At 41.0% G+C, this 18,150-nt stretch overlaps 1 protein-coding gene across 1 annotated transcript in view; it reads right to left on the bottom strand.

The window, feature by feature from the left end:
- The window catches only part of LOC147697768 (uncharacterized), a 52,446-nt gene that overhangs the window by 22,035 nt on the left and 12,261 nt on the right, over window positions 1-18,150 (bottom strand). The window lies entirely within an intron of this gene.

The following is an 18,150-nucleotide window of genomic DNA, read 5'->3' as shown; positions in this document are numbered from 1 at the left end:
TTCCATACTGTTTATCCTTGCTGCATTCCTGCAACTTCCACCATTATCGCTAACTGCTCGCTATCAATCACAGCCCCTTCTCTCATTTAAACCTTCTACTTCCTCTGGGATAATCTGTCACGTGCCATAATGTGCTTACTAAAATGTGGACCGGATTTTAGCATTTTGTGTGCTAACAAGTTAGTAAAGGCTTCCAACTCCTTTTGAAAATCGAACTTGGTGTACCAGAATCCTTTAGAAATCACTAGGGGGCTGATTCCAATCCTGGAAAAACACTGTACAAACCGTGGTATGGAGCGTTTTCTCCATACAACTCGTACTTGTAAGGAGGCCCCTACAACCTAGGAAGTACGATCCGTACAAATAGACGCACTCCATACAAATTGTAAAAAAGACCATACAACTCGTATATACAAGCGATTCCGATTCGGATTGCTCTGTACGCGATGTTCCCATGTATTCCCGGCAGCAGTTTACAACCCAGCAAGTACGATTCGTACAAACGGCATGCGGTACGGCTCTTTTTTTACAAGGGCCAAAATGTGCGGGAAAAGCCTTGTACACCCATAAACAGTACGAGACAGACTCCCCCATGTACGCGTCGTACACCCCATGAATACAGAGGTACGGTGCGTATGCACAGTGCGTACGAATGACACGGAAAGTGGGGTACGGTGCGTACATACGCGATGAAGGGGTACTGGTCGTGTACGCACCGTACAAGCACCGTACCCCAAAATCACCTGTGTACGAACCGTACCCCAAAATCGCATATGTACGCACCGTACCCCAAAATCGCCCGTGTACGCACGTACCCCAAAATCGCGTATGTACGCACCGTACCCCAAAATCGCCCGTGTACGCACCGTACCCCAAAATCGCGTATGTACGCACCGTACCCCAAAAACGGCCGTGTACGAACCGTACCCCAAAATCGCGTATGTACGCACCGTACCCCAAAATCGCGTATGTATGCACCGTATCCCAAAATCGCCCGTGTACGCACCGTACCCCAAAATCGCGTATGTACGCACCGTACCCCAAAATCGTCCGTGTACGAACCGTGCCCCAAAATCACGTATGTACGCACCGTACCCCAAAATCGCCCGTGCACGCACCGTACCCCAAAATCGCGTATGTACGGTGTGTAAATGCGCAATGTTGGGGTACAGCGCATACACAGGCGATTTTGAGGTATGGTGCGTACATACGTGATTTTGGGGTATGTTGCGTACACTGGCGATTTTGGGGTACGGTGCGCACATACGTGATTTTGGGGTATGTTGCGTACACTGGCGATTTTGGGGTACGGTGCGCACATATGCAATTTTGGTGTACGCACCATACACATGCCTCGCATATGGGGGGACCCCTGTACGCCTCATACCTCTATACGACCCGTACCCGGGTATGAGTTGTACCCCCAGAACGAGTCATACCAGGGTATGAGGCGTATAGGGGTTCGCTTTGTTGCCCAGTACGAGTCATTCCCCGTATATAGGCCATTTTCCATACAAATCGTATGCTGACAAACTGGTACGAATCGTACTTGACGGGTTGGACAGCCTTTTTACAATTTGTATGGTCTTTTTTACAAGTCCGTGTCGTACAGCTTTTCCCGATCCGATTTGTAAGGATTGGGCCGATCTGTATGTATTTTTCCCGTACGAATCGTACTACACGGTTTGGAAGGGACTTGTACAATTTGTATGGAAAAAAACTACAAATCCTATTTGTATGGAAAAAAAAATCCAGGATCGGAATCAGGCCCAAAGTGAATTGTTTTTCACCCATCGTGTTTTTCTGCATTTTAACACTTACACCTTCATGAAACTGAGGTAAAAATAATTTCATTCAAGAAAAAATGCAATCAGTGGTATTGTAACAAGAAAAACTATTTTTCTATTCAACTAGTCCAAAAGATGGTGCTGAGTGTGATATATAACAGTACTGTTTTGTGGCAAGGGAACATAGCTCCTGCGTAGCTCCTGGTTGACTTAGTTCAATTGCTTTTGTCCAGTTTGGTGCTCCATTTTTACCCTGGGTGCAATCTCGCCGGTTTAGTACGGAAGGTTAATTCACTGATTGCATTTTTTCTTGAATGAAATGTTTTTTACCTCAGTTTCATGAAGGTGTAAGTGTTAAAATGCAGGAAGTAGAAGGTTTAAATGAGAGAAGGGGCTGTGATTGATAGCGAGCAGTTAGCGATAATGGTGGAAGTTGCAGGAATGCAGCAAGGATAAACAGTATGGAATACAAGATATTTTAACCAGGAAAATACATGTCACAGTAAGCGTACAATAAATGTGGGGATACAAGTGTATTCAAAGAGTTTTTGGCATTTGTTTGTAACACAGAGATAATATGAAAATTCGAAGAGCCTTTCCCTTTTACGGGCTTTTGAGTTAATGCTTTATTAAACAGATGGGTAAAGTTGAGGTAAAACGGTGATTAAATGGAGGTTACATTTTTAAAGTACAAACGTAGAAAAAGGAAAAATATATGCAGCAAGATTTCGTAGCTTTTAATCATTTTACCGATTTGAAATGCAAACAAGTTGGTTTTTGTTAGACTAGTATGATGTGTGAATAATTGAACTGATGATTTAAATGTATATTTTTTTGTAGATGCCCCTGATGAAGGGTTGAGTTCCCGAAATGCATTGGGTGTTTTTATTAAAATCGTGACATGTGGAACATTTGATCTACCTGCGTGTTTGTCAAAAGTCGTGAAATGATTAAGCAAATGTGTAAAATGGATTGAACAAACAAAAGGAATAAAAGGAAATATGGAAAAGGAACCATGGATAAATGAAGGAATAATTAATGAATTTAATTTGTTGGATACATTTGGCAGTGCAACTTGGAGGTGAATCAGGTGATTCCTTCGTGTTTGGTTTTATAATTGCAGCGCAATTGGACGGAGCGCTTACAAGTATGCACGCCATCACAAAGTAAAATTGAAGAAACTTACATACAAAGATGATAGGACAAAAACGGAGTGCATCTCACCACCTTTGTCCCATGACATCAGGGTTGGCTCATCCTTGGGAAGTGGGCCATGTACGCCCCTGACCTATATGCATATACAAAAATTAATGTGCCCTCAAGTAATACAACTGTTGCTATGTAAAGCGCGTTGATACCCGATTCGGGTTAAGTTCGTGCTATATAAAACTCTGTAAAAAAAAAAACATGGGACCTTACCCGCCCAGGGAATTAAAGAAAACAAGCACAGGAGACTGTACTTGTTTTTTTTTTATTTGGCCACAGATCTTCTGGAAAATCAGAGAAAATTTTAAATCTAAACAGTTTTGCCCAGACACGGTTACCTGGGGCCCCCCGCAACCAGTCCTAGAAGGTCAGAGTATTCCTACCCTGCCCCATTGCATTTCTTTCCCGTTTTTCTGTGAGTCGGGCCAAGTCCTGAGTCCCAAGATGTCTACCACTACTTTCTAGTAGAAGTGTTGGCAGCCAATCAGATCTCACTATGAGAACTGTCAGTCCTGCAGACCCTCCGCGTCTCTATATATACATATATATTTGTTTTACTTAAAAACTACTGAACAGATTTAAACCAAATTACGAGAGCATGCTTTCTGCCAAATTTGGTGTAATTCCATTCAGCAGTTCGGGCTATAGTCATGTTCAAACTTCCTATGGGAAATTACATGAGGAAAAGTTGTTTTGGGTCCTCCTACCTAATGGCAACTGCCAGTAGGTGATTTAAAAATATATGTAAATAAACAAACAAAGAATCCCTATACTCTCAGTCCTTCTTGCAATGGTTGACTCTTCAGATTTCAAGCCGTGCAGTGTCTCTGGCCATTTTTTGTTGCTCAAGTGAATATGGAGAGTGGATAGATCTATAGATAGATCTATTATTCACTATAAAAACAAAGGGTACAGGAACGTTATAGTTAGGCTCAGATTCCACTTATACCAAATCTGATCTAACTATAACTTACGGGCCCGCAATGCACTGTTTATTACCTCACATATTACATCACTCATGACATGGTCAGTGACATCACTGAGGACATCACTAATTACATTATCCACAGAACTACTCACACACCCTCTCACACTCCTATATAACCTCTCATGCACCCACTCACACACCCACACAATCACTCACAGACCCATACAAGTACTCACACAACCACTTACTCATCAATAAAGCCACTCACACACCCACTTATAGTGAAGATTCGTCAAACTACGTCAAAGATATAAACAAGTTACAAAACCCTTTTCCTATAGAAACAATGTCCAATTGTCCAAACTATAACTACCTACTGGCGTCCGCCAGTAGGTAACATGGCATACATCTATATATTCATATTGTCAGCATACAAATATTTATTGGGCTATAATCACAACCATACAAGAACATAAAATCATATGTTTATGAAATAGTGAAAACTAGTAGGCTTAACATTTTTTAAAGAAATACGAATGTGTCAACAGTAAAAATACATTATATAATCTCATGCATCACATCAAGGTTAATCAGGTCTAGATTGTCTTGATCTCAAATCAGCATGTAGAAAGCATGAAACAGCAAAAAGATAATGCTTGATCATCAGGACCTGCAGATACATAAGTGCCAGGTATCCTTGTGAGAAGTTCAGAACTTTTCAGTAACGGGAAAAGGAACTGCTTCCTAGGCAAGCTCAAATATTTGCAAAACAAAATGTAGGGTAGCCTGTGGAGACATATTGTTGCATCCACAGTGCCCTAAGTGCCTGAAAAAGACTGACCACTAGATGTGGCCAAAAGATGATGTAGCACCTTAACCTTGAATCGTACCAACAGAAATCTATCCCTTTCATTAGATAGGAGAGAAAGGAAAGCTCCAAACCCTGAACAGTTTTTAAAAATAAATGCCCCTATACAATGGGTTTCACAAGCTCAATGTGTTCATGTTGTAATAATGGACTTTTGAGAAACAAGTCTCTCACTCTTTTGAGTTCCAGGGGGTACGGGGAGTAATAATTGCAGTATATGTTCACCCAACCCATGCTGGTAAAAGCTGCCTTCACATAACCAATCCAAGGGATTTGATGCATGTTGTCAAGGGTCAGACAATCAGACAAAATCAGTCTATTTAGTTGGCATCCCTCCCCAGTCTATATCTTGATCCAGCACAGCAAGAGTCTGAGAGCAACAAGGTCACCAATGTATCTAAAACAAAGTTCCTGATGAACAAAAAAAGCTGGGGTACTTTGTGGACCCGCAGAATACACCTTAAAATGTATTTTCTGTGAGTTCAATTTTATCGACCATCATGTAACCCCATACATCACTGTCATATAGCTCCTTGGAGATGCACTTGGACTAAAAAAACTTAACTAGAGGGTCCAGTCAACATGAGCCCAACCTCCGTGCAAAGCTAGCTACAGTCCCCATGGTCTTGACCAAATCACAAGTCTTACCCTCAACTAGGGGTTTAAAACTCATATTAGCATCAAATAGCACCAGCAGGTAAGAGAAATCTGGGACCTTACCCAGGGTATGACTCCCCACCTTGAAGGTTTTGAAACTGGTGGAAATTCAGCGATGTTAATAACTCTCTCCGCAAGTTGGGCTTTAAATATGATATGCTCTACTCTGCCTGTCTATGAGTTGAGGTCAATGGGAAGCCTCGCTCCTTCGACAACACAGCAGAGGCAAATGACTTTTGCAAACACTTTACAAAGTACTGGATCACCGACTCCTGCTCCTTAGTCCCCTTAGTGCTGATATGGCCTGCAGTATTCGGATGCTCCCTCAAAACAGGGACTACTTCTGCATAACACCTGTGGACTGCCTCAGACAGTATGCTTTGCTCATCATTGCCTTCTTACTACTTTTTCCATACAAATTCTGTTTATATGTTGTTGATTCTTCCTTTCTGTTTCAGCTATTCCTCTAGGAATGGGCCACACCAAGCAAACACGTCAACTCTCCCCATTGGAGAACACTGCAGTAGCCTCATTGAAATTGTTTAGTTCTTTGTTTCTCCTTTTCGGGGCTTTATTGGATGTTTTCCTCTATAGTGGGGGTGGGGGGGGGGGGGATAGGTGTGGGCCCTTTCTGCTTTCTCTTCAGTTTTGTATTTGTTTGTTACCCTTTGCGCAACAGGTACACTAAATGCCAGCTTATGACATGGCGCTGCTCTTTTCACACCTCTTTACTCTATGCCATCTCAGAAAGGGCCTGGAGAGGTAATATACATTACTTCCCTTGCATGAAAGATATGTGGCATCAATAATCCACGTAAAGGCAAACAAGTCCTCTCATATCTGTCGCGACATAGCCTTCCTTCAGGAAGCACGTGTCCTACCCAATGGTGCCCAATCATATGCGACTACTTGGGCCCCCCCGCTATTTCTCCTGTCACGGCTCCTATTCCTGTGGGTTCTGACCCCTCATACATAAAAGCAGCCCCTAGTCCCTCCATAAATGTCACTCTGACCCGAATGGATGCTATTTAATCCTACAAGGCAGCCTCACTGACAAGCGAGTTCTATTAGTCAACATATACGCCCCGAACACTGAGTATCCACAATTCTTTCAGGAGTTTTATGCCCATATGGGACATGCAGATGCCAACTTTGCTCTTGTGGGTGGGGATTTCAACATGGTACATACTCTAGCATTGACTCTAGTACCCAGCTGAGTGGTTATCCCCAATCATGGGAAGCACTCCACCTTATATTGCAGACGCTTAGGCTCTACAGGATATTTGATGTGCTCAACAGCCATCCACACCTGGTTATACCTTTTACTCTGCCCCACATGATATTTTGACATGGCTAAATTATTGGTTCTTGTCCGCTAATGTTTCACTCTGGACTACAAAGGTAAAACCTCTACCACAAACTCTATCAGATCATATCCCTGTTCTCCTAACCCTACAGGTCCCCTATGGATGTAGGTCAGAGCGTACCTTGAGTATCCATCACTAGCTCTACATGATCCTGTCTTCTGTAGCAAACTCCTTCATTCCATCGTCCACTACTTCGCAATGAACTCGGGCATGGTCTCCACACAGGCAACCCTCTGGAAGGCCTTTAAAGCATATATCCGTGGGATGTGCATATCCAAGCATCTGAGTATCCTATGAGATACCCACTCCCAACTGCAATGCTTTTAAACCTACAAGGTATAGACTTAAGTGCCTCCTAAGGCGGCGGTCTCCAACTACTTTGACGTTTAGTATTGTTCACAGAATTTCGCGATCTGGCTGATAGGGAAATCGCATATCTAGGGAAACACACTAGGGCTCCGTGCTATGGTGAGGGGGCGCGCCCAACCGCCCTCTTGTGCGGATAATCCACCCTAATCACCTAGGTAGTTATGTCGATGAATTGCGCAACGTCTCTGAGTCCTCTGTTTTTGTTGGCGAAGATGTTCTGGCAGAGGTCCCAATGCTATTATGAACTCCTTTATACATCCTGCATGCCTGTCAATGCACCAGAGATCCCATCATACTTGGTGGAGATCACTATAGGTCTGACCCACTGATGGCCAATGACAATTTTTTAGCAAGATGATTTTTTGCTAGGAGGTCACCCAGGTGATCGACTCTTTAGACAGGTCCAATGGCCCTGGCCTCGATGGCCTTATGAGAGCTTTCTATAAAGCTTTCAAACAACAAGTCACCCACATCTCTTTGCAGTGGTCAACAGGATCTCCTGCCAAACACCTGCTGTAGTTATCCTATTGGATGCCGAAAAGACATTTGACCCCTTGGAGTGGCCCTTCTTGAAAGAAGCTCTGATCAAACTGGGAATCCCCACCGCACTCATCTCCTTGGTCATGTTCTCATATCCTAATCCTGTGGCACGCATGGGAGTCAATGGCTCCCTCGTGGATTTGTTCCCTATATTGAGGGGGACTAGGCAAGGCTGCCCTTAATCTCCTCTCCTCTACATTTGCTTAATGGACCCTTTGGTCTGCCACCTTCTGTAGCGCCACATACATGAGGCTCCCGCGCTTCATTTTAAAAAATATTTTCGGCCAGAGTCACGCTGGGTGTGAAAATCCAGCCCCCCCAAAAAATGCTCTATTGGTCCTGTGGGACCCTCTGATCAGGCCTATGCGGTCAGTGTACTTTTACTCTGCCACCTTTTCTTCTTTTTTAATCGTTTTTCTTTCTCCTCATACCAAGTGACAAGATGGCTGTCAACACTTCCTGGTTACAAGTGTTGGCAGCCAATCAGAGGCAAGCTCCACTGTGGCACTTACTGGATGTACCGAGTTGTCTAGTTGGACCCCACACTGAAAAAAACATAGGTTTCAGGGACGCTATAGTTAGTTGGAGATTTCACTCGTACAAAACCATAGAAATAGTCAGTAGATCTAACTTTAACTCATGCCCATGCAATGCACTGCTGATGATGTCACATATTACATCACTCATGACATGCTCGGTGACATCACTGATGACATCTAAAATTTTCCATTAGGCATACAAGTCACAAACGGAGATGTTGGTTCACCATCTGCCTACTGGTTCAAGTACTGTCTCCCGATTGGATAGAAAATAGCCAATTGTGACATTAAATTGCTTACATTCACATGGTTTCGCCCATGTCGAACATTTACTTTTGCCACACTGATGAAGGCTGATTGCTGAAACGCGTATGTGGCCAATAAAGTTATGTTGAAAGCCCCGGGAGTGCTCCAGTCTCTTTTTTGGTTGTTGAATGAAATGGGTCACACCCCGCTAATTGGAGGCACCAGTTGTGAGTTCGGAGGAACTGGTTGGAAACTTGTATGTATATATATATTCACTGAAAAAAACATAGGTTATAGACCATATATAGTTAGGAATTAGCATTTACAAAACCTTGAAAATTCACTGAAAAAACCATAGGTTATAGACCATATATAGTTAGGGATTACCATTTACAAAACCTTATTTTACTCACACAAAACCATTGAAATTCGCATATATAGTTAGTTGCACTAACTATATATCGCGCACCCGCAATCCACTGCTGATGATGTCACATATTACATCATTCATGACATGGTCAGTGACATCACTGATGACATTACTGATGACATCTCAAATGACATCACTGATGACATCTCAAATGACATCACTGATGACATCACTGATGACAACATCCAGTGACTGTATGTTTCTGTAAAGTTAAAATATGTCTTACATATTGAAGAATGAGTGGATGTATAAGTGTCTGGATGAAGGATTTAGTAGGTGCATGACTGACTGTATGAGTGAGTGATTAAATGTGTCTCACTGAGTGCATGGGTTAGTGACTAAACTGTCTTAATTTGTGCATCTTTATATCTGTTGTTCTGTAAACTGCTGCATGTGTTGATCAGTAGCTCTATGAGTAACTATATGGATTATTGATTGATTGCCCAAGTATTTGTATGGGAGACTGAGTGTGTTTGTGGGTGGCTTGGAGGTGTATGACTCTGTGCATAGATGAGTGAGCAGTTGATACACTAGATGTATGGGTTCAAAAGTGCATGTGGAAACAGCTGTATGGGCGGTTGACTGTGTGCATGAGTGTATTGGTGATTGAATGGATATCTCAGAGCTGCATGTCAAAGTAAGTATATATGTAAAACACAGTACATGTGAGAGTTGACATATATAAATAACTGTGCATAAGAGCCAGTAAATGTGTGAATGGCTGTATGGATCATTGTGAACTTGTATCAGGGATTGTATAAGAGAGTAAATATGTGTTAGTATATGTTTGATGACACTTTTTCCCCAAACTGCCTTGGTATATTCCAATATATGCCAATGACAGAAATAGAAGTGGTCCAACCAATTTTTTCCACAATTTGAGAAAGCACGGAAACATGTGAATAAATCTGTTTCTGCTTACATGAGAGAATTTACAATGGGTTTAATATACAACAATAACTTGCGTTACAACATGCAAGACATCTACAGAGGAGATGGTGTGCACTTCTCAGATGAGGGGAATAGAATATTCCTCCTGAATTTAAAACTGTGCATTGGAACCTACTTGTAGGTACCTAAAGCAGCCACAGAACCCAATAGCTCTTTTCAGAGCTACCCTACCTCTGATCATTCTAAACGTATATCTTTTTCTAACTTTTTTTACTATTTTTCACCAAAGTACGCTCCCCGGTTCGCTTACCGGTGCGCGTACCGGTCGCTCCCCCGCAAAATTTTTCAATTTTTATTTTTTGATTTTTGCATATATCAGCGTCCTAAGCCCCCCTCAGAAAACCTAGAGGGTCACAAAGTGTCTACCGTGCCCCCTTCTACCCATTCCGAACATTGTTTCCCCTCCATCTTGTGTCTCAATTCTACCGATACACAAAATGGAGGACTCCCGTAACGCTGCCGGTACGCGTACCGGGGCGCGCACCGGTGAGCGCTCGCTAAAAAAAGGTGGGAAAGTAATCTACAGAAAAACCACTGGAGACACTTTCATCAAATATAGAATAGGCCCTACTACATAGCAGTCCCTACCATTTACCCACATTTGATGGAATTCCATTGAGAAAATTATGCTGTAGGACTGACTAAATATCCTGAGGTAAATTACATGACAGAAACACATATGAAGTGTTAGAATTGACAACCAATTAAAATGTTACTTTCATTTTCTACTATTATTTCAAGACATTTGATTGGTTATGTACCTGAATATATATAAAGAAAGAGAGAGGAACACAGCCATTTTGACTACTACTTCCTAAAGTACATTTCAAGAGCATTTTGACTGTCAACTTTAACTTCTTTTTCAAAGGTAAGATATAATTTTAAAAATTTGAAAGGAGAACTATGTTATGCACTTTAAATTAAATAAGGAAAACGTTTTCAGATAGTTACATACTGTCCCTCTATAAGAGTTAGTCATTAAGAAACACTTAATTATTTAAATTATTGATTGAGTTAGGCTTCTGTGGTATAATTATGAATTTACTTAGGCTTCATCAAAGGCACTTTTTAATGTTTTTACTTCCTGCCTGAAACCATGCACTGCCCAAAGATAACTTCACTGTTAAAAACTCACAAGCACCTGTCTGAACTTAAACCCAACAGTGCCCTATCTCCACTGATATATATTTTTTTATGCAATTTACAGCAAGAAAATGGAAGCACAGCCAAAAGAAAATACAATTTCATTTGAAATTAAGATTGAAAGCAATCCAAACCATGAAAAAGAAGAACTTGAATTTATGGATGAATCAGTAGACCAAGAATTATTAAATGTGCTGAAGAATGTGAATGTGATTCTTGGAATGAAAAGGAGGACATTCCTGATGATTTAATGTTGCAAATTCTCTTAGATTTTGAAAAATCAGAACAATAAATTTAAATTTTAAAAGTTAAAATTGTTTGAGACATTATTCTTTTTAATATGAAAATTATGAAATAGTACCCAAAAATGATAAAATATAAACTGAGACTTAAAATATACTGTGCAACATTTTTTGTGTTACATAGTAAGTTTGCTCATAGTTACTTCCTTTCTCCCACTATATTATCTCCAATGTGTATTTAACATCTCTTTATCATCTCCTGCCTCCATGTTCTGTCTGCTTTCCTCACAGACTATGCTATGAATTCCATATACCACAATAACTTCTGAAACAACATGCAAGATATCTACAAAGAAAACGGTGTATATTTATTTTTAGACTCTGCATTGGTACCTACATGTTGGTACTTAAATAAAAAATAAAAATAAAAAAAACAACAAAAAGAACAATCAATAAACATACAATATTTGAACATTCTGCGCCCCCCCCCCGCAAAAAAACGATAATAAAATTATTTTTTTTGCCCCGCGGGGCCCTTTTAAAGCCCCCTCATCAAACCTAGGGGGTCAGGGAGGATGTACTCTGCCCCCTTATGCTCATTTCCCCCTTTGTTTTTGTCACCTCTTGTGTCTCGATCCTACAGAGACACAAGATGGCGGCCGCTCCGGACTGTTTAGAATGTTGACAGTCACCGGGGAGCCAATCCGCTTCTCCTCGAGAAGTTCCGTTACGCGTCAGGTACGCAAACCGGGACGCTGGTACAGATATATCTGTTTTTTAAAACGTTAATTTCTCAAAATTCACTGGAGCACATATATTGAGACATAGCAAAGGCATGTCGGGCAAATCATATCTACAATTTTGCCAAGTTTCGTATAAATCCATTCAGCCGTTCGAGCTAAAAGTGATTCCAACCGCCCCATGGAAAAATGAATGGGAAAAACGTGTTTTGGGACCCCCCTTTTTTCTCGGCCCCCTTCACGAACCCCCCCCCAAATTTTCAGGGGCTGCTCAGAAACAAAATGTGCCATTTTCCTGAAAATTTCAGCCAATTCCGTCCACAAACGCCAAAGTTATTCGACAAAGAATTTTCAGAAATCCCATAGGAAAAAAATCCTAACTATATATACCTACTGGCGACCGCCAGTAGGTAATATATATATATATATATATATATATATATATATATATATATATATATATATATATATATATATATATATATATATATATATATATATATGTTTTCAGCAAAAAAACTCTCAAAAGAGAAAACGCCGCACACTACTTCAGTAGTTGAATTAATGGTTTATTTTCTGTAGGTTCCCCACCTACGCCTTTCGGACATCAAGCTGTCCCTGATCACGGTAACCGTGGTAGTAGTAGTAGTGTGCGGCATTTTCTCTTTTGAGAGTTTTTTTGCTGAAAACATTTACTGCGAGGGTGTCCTGAACCTTGCCGCCAGCACCAGCTACTGTTGCTCCTCTCATCTTGGGACATTTGCTCGTTAATATATATATATTTATTTATATATATATTTATATATATACACACAGTTCAGGTAGCACCAAAAGCGAGGGAGGCCACAGGAAAACTCTTGAAGTTTTATTAGTTAAATGGTCGACATCATGCCAGCAAGCACTGCATCCAAAACAAGCATCAAATCTTTAAAATTGCCAGACGCGTTTCAGGAATTCGTTTCCTTTCTTCAGTGGCAAACAGGTGAGTAATGAAAAGCGCGCTACTGCCGAGCATATTAGTAAAGTTCAATCACCCCGCCCTATGGGAGTGGCTGTACCTCAGCCTGATGGATGTTGAAGTCCTTTAAGTATTTCCCCAGTGGGTGCTCTGATCATTACTGTCTCATCACAGTTGTAGCCGAGTGGGTTGGTGCTCTGCGCTGGTGCTGCGCTTACCCCGCTTTCCTGTTGTCAACGCAAACTTCGTGCCGGTTTGAGCCCTGATACTGTCCCCGTGCCCTGATTCCTCCTGTAAATTCCAGCTCCCTCCGGGGCCAGAACAGGCCTGTGTCAACAGTTGGCCTCTCTCCACGGCTGTGCAAAGCGCAGCACCAGCGCAGAGCACCAACCCACTCGGCTACAACTGTGATGAGACACACGGACAAACCAATACATAGACCACAAACATAGTAGTACAAGTTAAAAATTGCTTGATCACTTCCATTTTGCTTGTGCTGGGATTCCAGTATTCCTTAACCAAACTACTATGTTTGTGGTCTATGTATTGGTTTGTCCGTGTGACTTGAAGTATATAGGGAGCACAACAAAAATGGCAAAACAACGAATACTCGAACATACGAGAGCCATAACTAACAAGGATAAACAATATCCAATTGCACGCCATTTTGAGAGTCATCATTTTTCTAATGCCAAATTGTTAAAATACTATATCATTGAACAGGTGATCCTCTCTGCTAGAGGTGGCAACCACGCTTTGAAACTGAGACAACGGGAATCGAGACATATCATAGGTCTCTGTACCCGTTTTCCTAAAGGACATAATCTTGATGAAGAATATAATGTACATTTGCATGACTGTTGATTACTTGAAAATAGATGATATTATTGTGCATTTACATTCTCTCTTTGTACTCTCTCCAACAGGTTGAAAGGGAGGGACTCTGTCTCAGGCTTGCGACAACTGCACCCTAATCCTTTCAACGTTGGCTTTCTCCATTCTTCGCTCCAAGTATGTTTCTATATTTGTTATTTTGGACTGATCACTATGTGCACTTTATGTTAGGTGTTTTTCTTTTGCCAGATACGGTACATTGGAGTACGGGTTTTAGTGTTTTTTGTGGCCTATTCAATTTTTTTATGGAGTATCCAGAGTTTAGCCTCCTTAGTTTAACATGCAATTTGACATAATGTATATCATCTTACAACTGTACTTTTCGTGCTGGACTTCTATGTGTATACCCACTATCCAGGGTTATATATTAACGCCACTGGCAACTGTACAGCTCGTTCCTATTCCATCCACCAGTCAAACTGTATAGACGTACCTACCCACTATCCAGGGTCATATAGTGTTTACATTACTCCACCTACCGGTGGCGGATATTGGGCTATTCCGATATGCATCGCTCGCCCCCATATATTCCATACAATACAGCTGACTGGACGAACTGGCCCACGTGCCTGCACAGGGTTACTATCACTACAACTATCAGTAATCCACGCCCCCATGTAGGCAGGTAGGCACGCGACCACACCCCGTAGGTCGACTACTCCCCAGCCAGCACTAATCCAGCTACATGTCTACATCTAGACTTACATTTAGACTGTCCATTTACGCCATCAGTACTTTCTACATGTGACTATCAGGATCATTATAGACTGTATACAAACTATATATTTCAATGTTTTAGTCTGTTGATATTTCTCGTTCAACCCATGACGTGTGTGAGTTTTATCATAACATTGTATACGAGCAAATGTAGTTTATATAAACTAAGGAATAGAATGAGAGTATATTCTAACATTCCAAGATGGCGCTACATTGTACAGTCTTGTTTGTAAGTCCATCATTTATGTTGTTATTACGGAAACAGTAAATACGGCTAACTTTGTTATCTCCGTTGTGTGAACAAGCACTCATGGAGTGCGAAACGCGTCACGTAGGGCTTATGGCATGAATAAACCCTACCTTTGCTGACAGACCTACGGTGTGAGCGTGGATTATTTGCAACTGAGAGCACGCTTGGAACGCCGCTTTGTATGGTATATATATATATATATATATATATATATATATATATATATATATATATATATATATATATATATATATATTTTACGAGCAAATGTCCCGATAGTGAGAGGAGCTTCTGTAGCTGGTGCCGGCGGCGAGGTTCAGGACACCCTCGCAGGATACCTTTCAGCAAAACCGTTTCAATAAAGAAACACGCCGCACACTACTCCATAGGTTAAATGCTTGGGTTTATTTTCTGTAGGATCCCCACCTACGCGTTTCGGACAACAATCTGTCCCTGGTCACGGTACAAATATATATATATATATACGAATAACATTTATTATAATTTAAATACATTTAACAACAAACAATTAGTATTTTTAATTCAGATTAAATAAAAATATACATTTTACTTTCTGGTTGATTTTTTAAATAAATATTTAAATAAATAATTTTGTATTAGCCTATTATATTTACAGGAAATATTTTAACATACTTTCAAGATAGTATTGCTGTAGAATTTATTTTCAATTTCTTTTAGGTTTAAAAAAATATAAAATACATTAAAATATTTTCATTAACTTATTTTAAAGATTAAAAATCCCCAACACTACACCATAGGGAGAACTCTGCCCTGGTGAAATAAGTGTGAAAAGTTACCAGTGGCAACTAGTCACTTATAAATTTGCCTCCACCCTCTAGTTTCAGAGATCGAGGATATGCACATTTCTACTGTGTTGTAACTTTACATGTGAAAACGGTGAATAGCCAAAAGCAGTAAAGTTACTACAAAGTCTAAGAGTAAATGTGCATGTTTGCAGGTATATCTACTTTTGTGAATAGGGATGATAGTCTTTTTTGACCTGTAATTATTGATCTTTTCCTTGTGCCACATTTTTCTTAATTATCCCATCCAGAGTAGAAACTAGCCATGCATTCTTGTGTCTCACACATGGCTCCTTTAGATGACACTCAACATAATATTGAAAGGACAAAAGTAGCTGACATGAGAGCTTTCCATTCACAGATTTGCTGTAATCAGGATCAGGGTATTTCACAATAAGTTCCTCAAAGCAAGATTCTGGTTACATTTCTGGATTAACCAGAGTGGTTAAATGATCTTCATTTCGATGAGGTTATGTACATTTGTTTTACAGGGATATCTTGAATACCTGGCATGATCCAGTCTTTCTGGTTCTAGGTTGTAGACCCCAAGATCTGAAGTATTTTTACAGCAAACTAGCAGTGCAACTGTTCTTTCTTCACTCCAAGAAAGGATTTGCCATGACATGTTTCGGTGAGAGGTTAGTGTCTGCCATTTTCTCCCACAGTCTCTGACCGAACAGAGTTGAAATGTTCAAACAAAGGTTACAATACTGTTTTCTCTAATGACTCATCCATGAAGTACCATATCAATATGTATACTTAATGGATGCTTTAGAAGAAAATATGTCATCCCAGGCACTTGCAACACAACACAGCGATGTAATGCATAACAATACATCTCTGCATCATACTACAACATAACACCACAAAACACACATAGCTGCACTACAGCACAGCATGACACTGACAAACTACACAAGACTATAGTACACTGCACAAAAATATGATATAACACTGCAACACCACACTAAGTTACTTCAGTCAATACCACTTTATTCGATTAATAAAAATCATAAAAGTATACTTTAAAACACATCCATGAATACAAATTTTTAAAAACTCCTATATACAATACAGCATTTCTCAAACTTACTTATTCTGTACACTATAGCAAAGCATTGGACTACAAGCCAAGACAACCTAACCTTATACAACTCTACTTCACACCACATAGTCGTTTGCAGTGCCCTAGGGCCCAAAAAACATCACCCTACAACCCTACACTGTCAGGAAATGGGCTTTTTGCATGTTGTTGCCCCTATTTGAGTACTAGTTGCTGTTTTTTCGACTCAGTGCACTGAGGACTGTTAACCTGACCCCAGTGCCAGTGTACTGACCCATTATAAAAGATTTCTTGAATTGGATGACCCCAATTTGCAAGCACTAACTTACTTGTGAGTCCCTAGTATACAGTGCAGAGTGTGACAAAAGACAAAAAGGCTACCAGCCTCCCACTGCAGACTAGAAATGTAGTGTTCACAATGCTAGTTTGACTATGGCATTGCCATTAATGGCAAAGCCACCCGTTCCCTTAATGATATATGTAATTCACCCCTAAGGAAGCTATATAGACCCCTATGGCAGGGAGCTGTATATTGTTAAGCAAGACATATAAGTTTATATAGCCTTGTTTTGATGAGGAAAATTAGTCCGGCTAACTTCTGAATGGGACTACCTTACATCAAATTCAACTTGATGCCCAAATCAAAATTAATGTCACTGTTAAAGTTAGGCAGCTTTTAAAAAGTTGACACTCTGTGCCCTAGCTAGTCCAGTGGCTTTGTGCAGGTCCGGGCCAACAGACAGCTTTCTGCCCACCTGAGGAGACATGTGAACAACTCCAAGGCTTAAGCACAAAGGCAGTTGCCGCAGAGTGAGGTGTCACCTCCTCTCCCAGAAAGGCCAACTGAGGTGTTAGCCCAAAAGGCAGGCTCAAAGGAAATGCCCTTTTTAAAGGGTGACAACACACCCGAGCAGGATGACTTTTGTTCCTGCAGACAAGTTGGAGGCAGGGACGGAGAGGAAAACACTGTCCTCAAACCTGTTTTCCTGTGGGCGTGACAGTAGCAAGAATATTGCACTCTGGGATTGCGAAATGCCACACATAACCTGAACTTTGTCGCAAAAAAGGAGTGGGCCTACTAGCCCATTGAATAGTGACCACGTTGTCCCCCAGGCACTTTCCCAGGATAAAATAGGCACCCCTTGCATGCAAAACCTCAGTACACATTGGATTTGTAAAAAGAACCCAACAAAGACTGTCCTCCTGCCCTTGGAATAGCACAAAGAGAGGATTCACTGTTGGAAGGACTGCACCTGCTGCACTTTGGACTAGTAAAATTTGGACTGTGCCTGCGGCTCCCGGCTTGGGAAAACATTGATCCCAGAGCCAGATTGAAGCAGTGACTCCAAGGGTTAGTTGGTTGGCCCCCTGGAACAGCACCATGGATACCAAAGTTGAGAAAGCCGAAACCGGCAAAGCAGTATCCTCTTC

Source organism: Lissotriton vulgaris, chromosome 8 (assembly GCF_964263255.1).
Source record: "Lissotriton vulgaris chromosome 8, aLisVul1.2, whole genome shotgun sequence".
In the NCBI taxonomy this organism is placed as follows: Eukaryota; Metazoa; Chordata; class Amphibia; order Caudata; family Salamandridae; genus Lissotriton; species Lissotriton vulgaris.
This window is presented reverse-complemented; position numbering and strand designations above follow the sequence as displayed.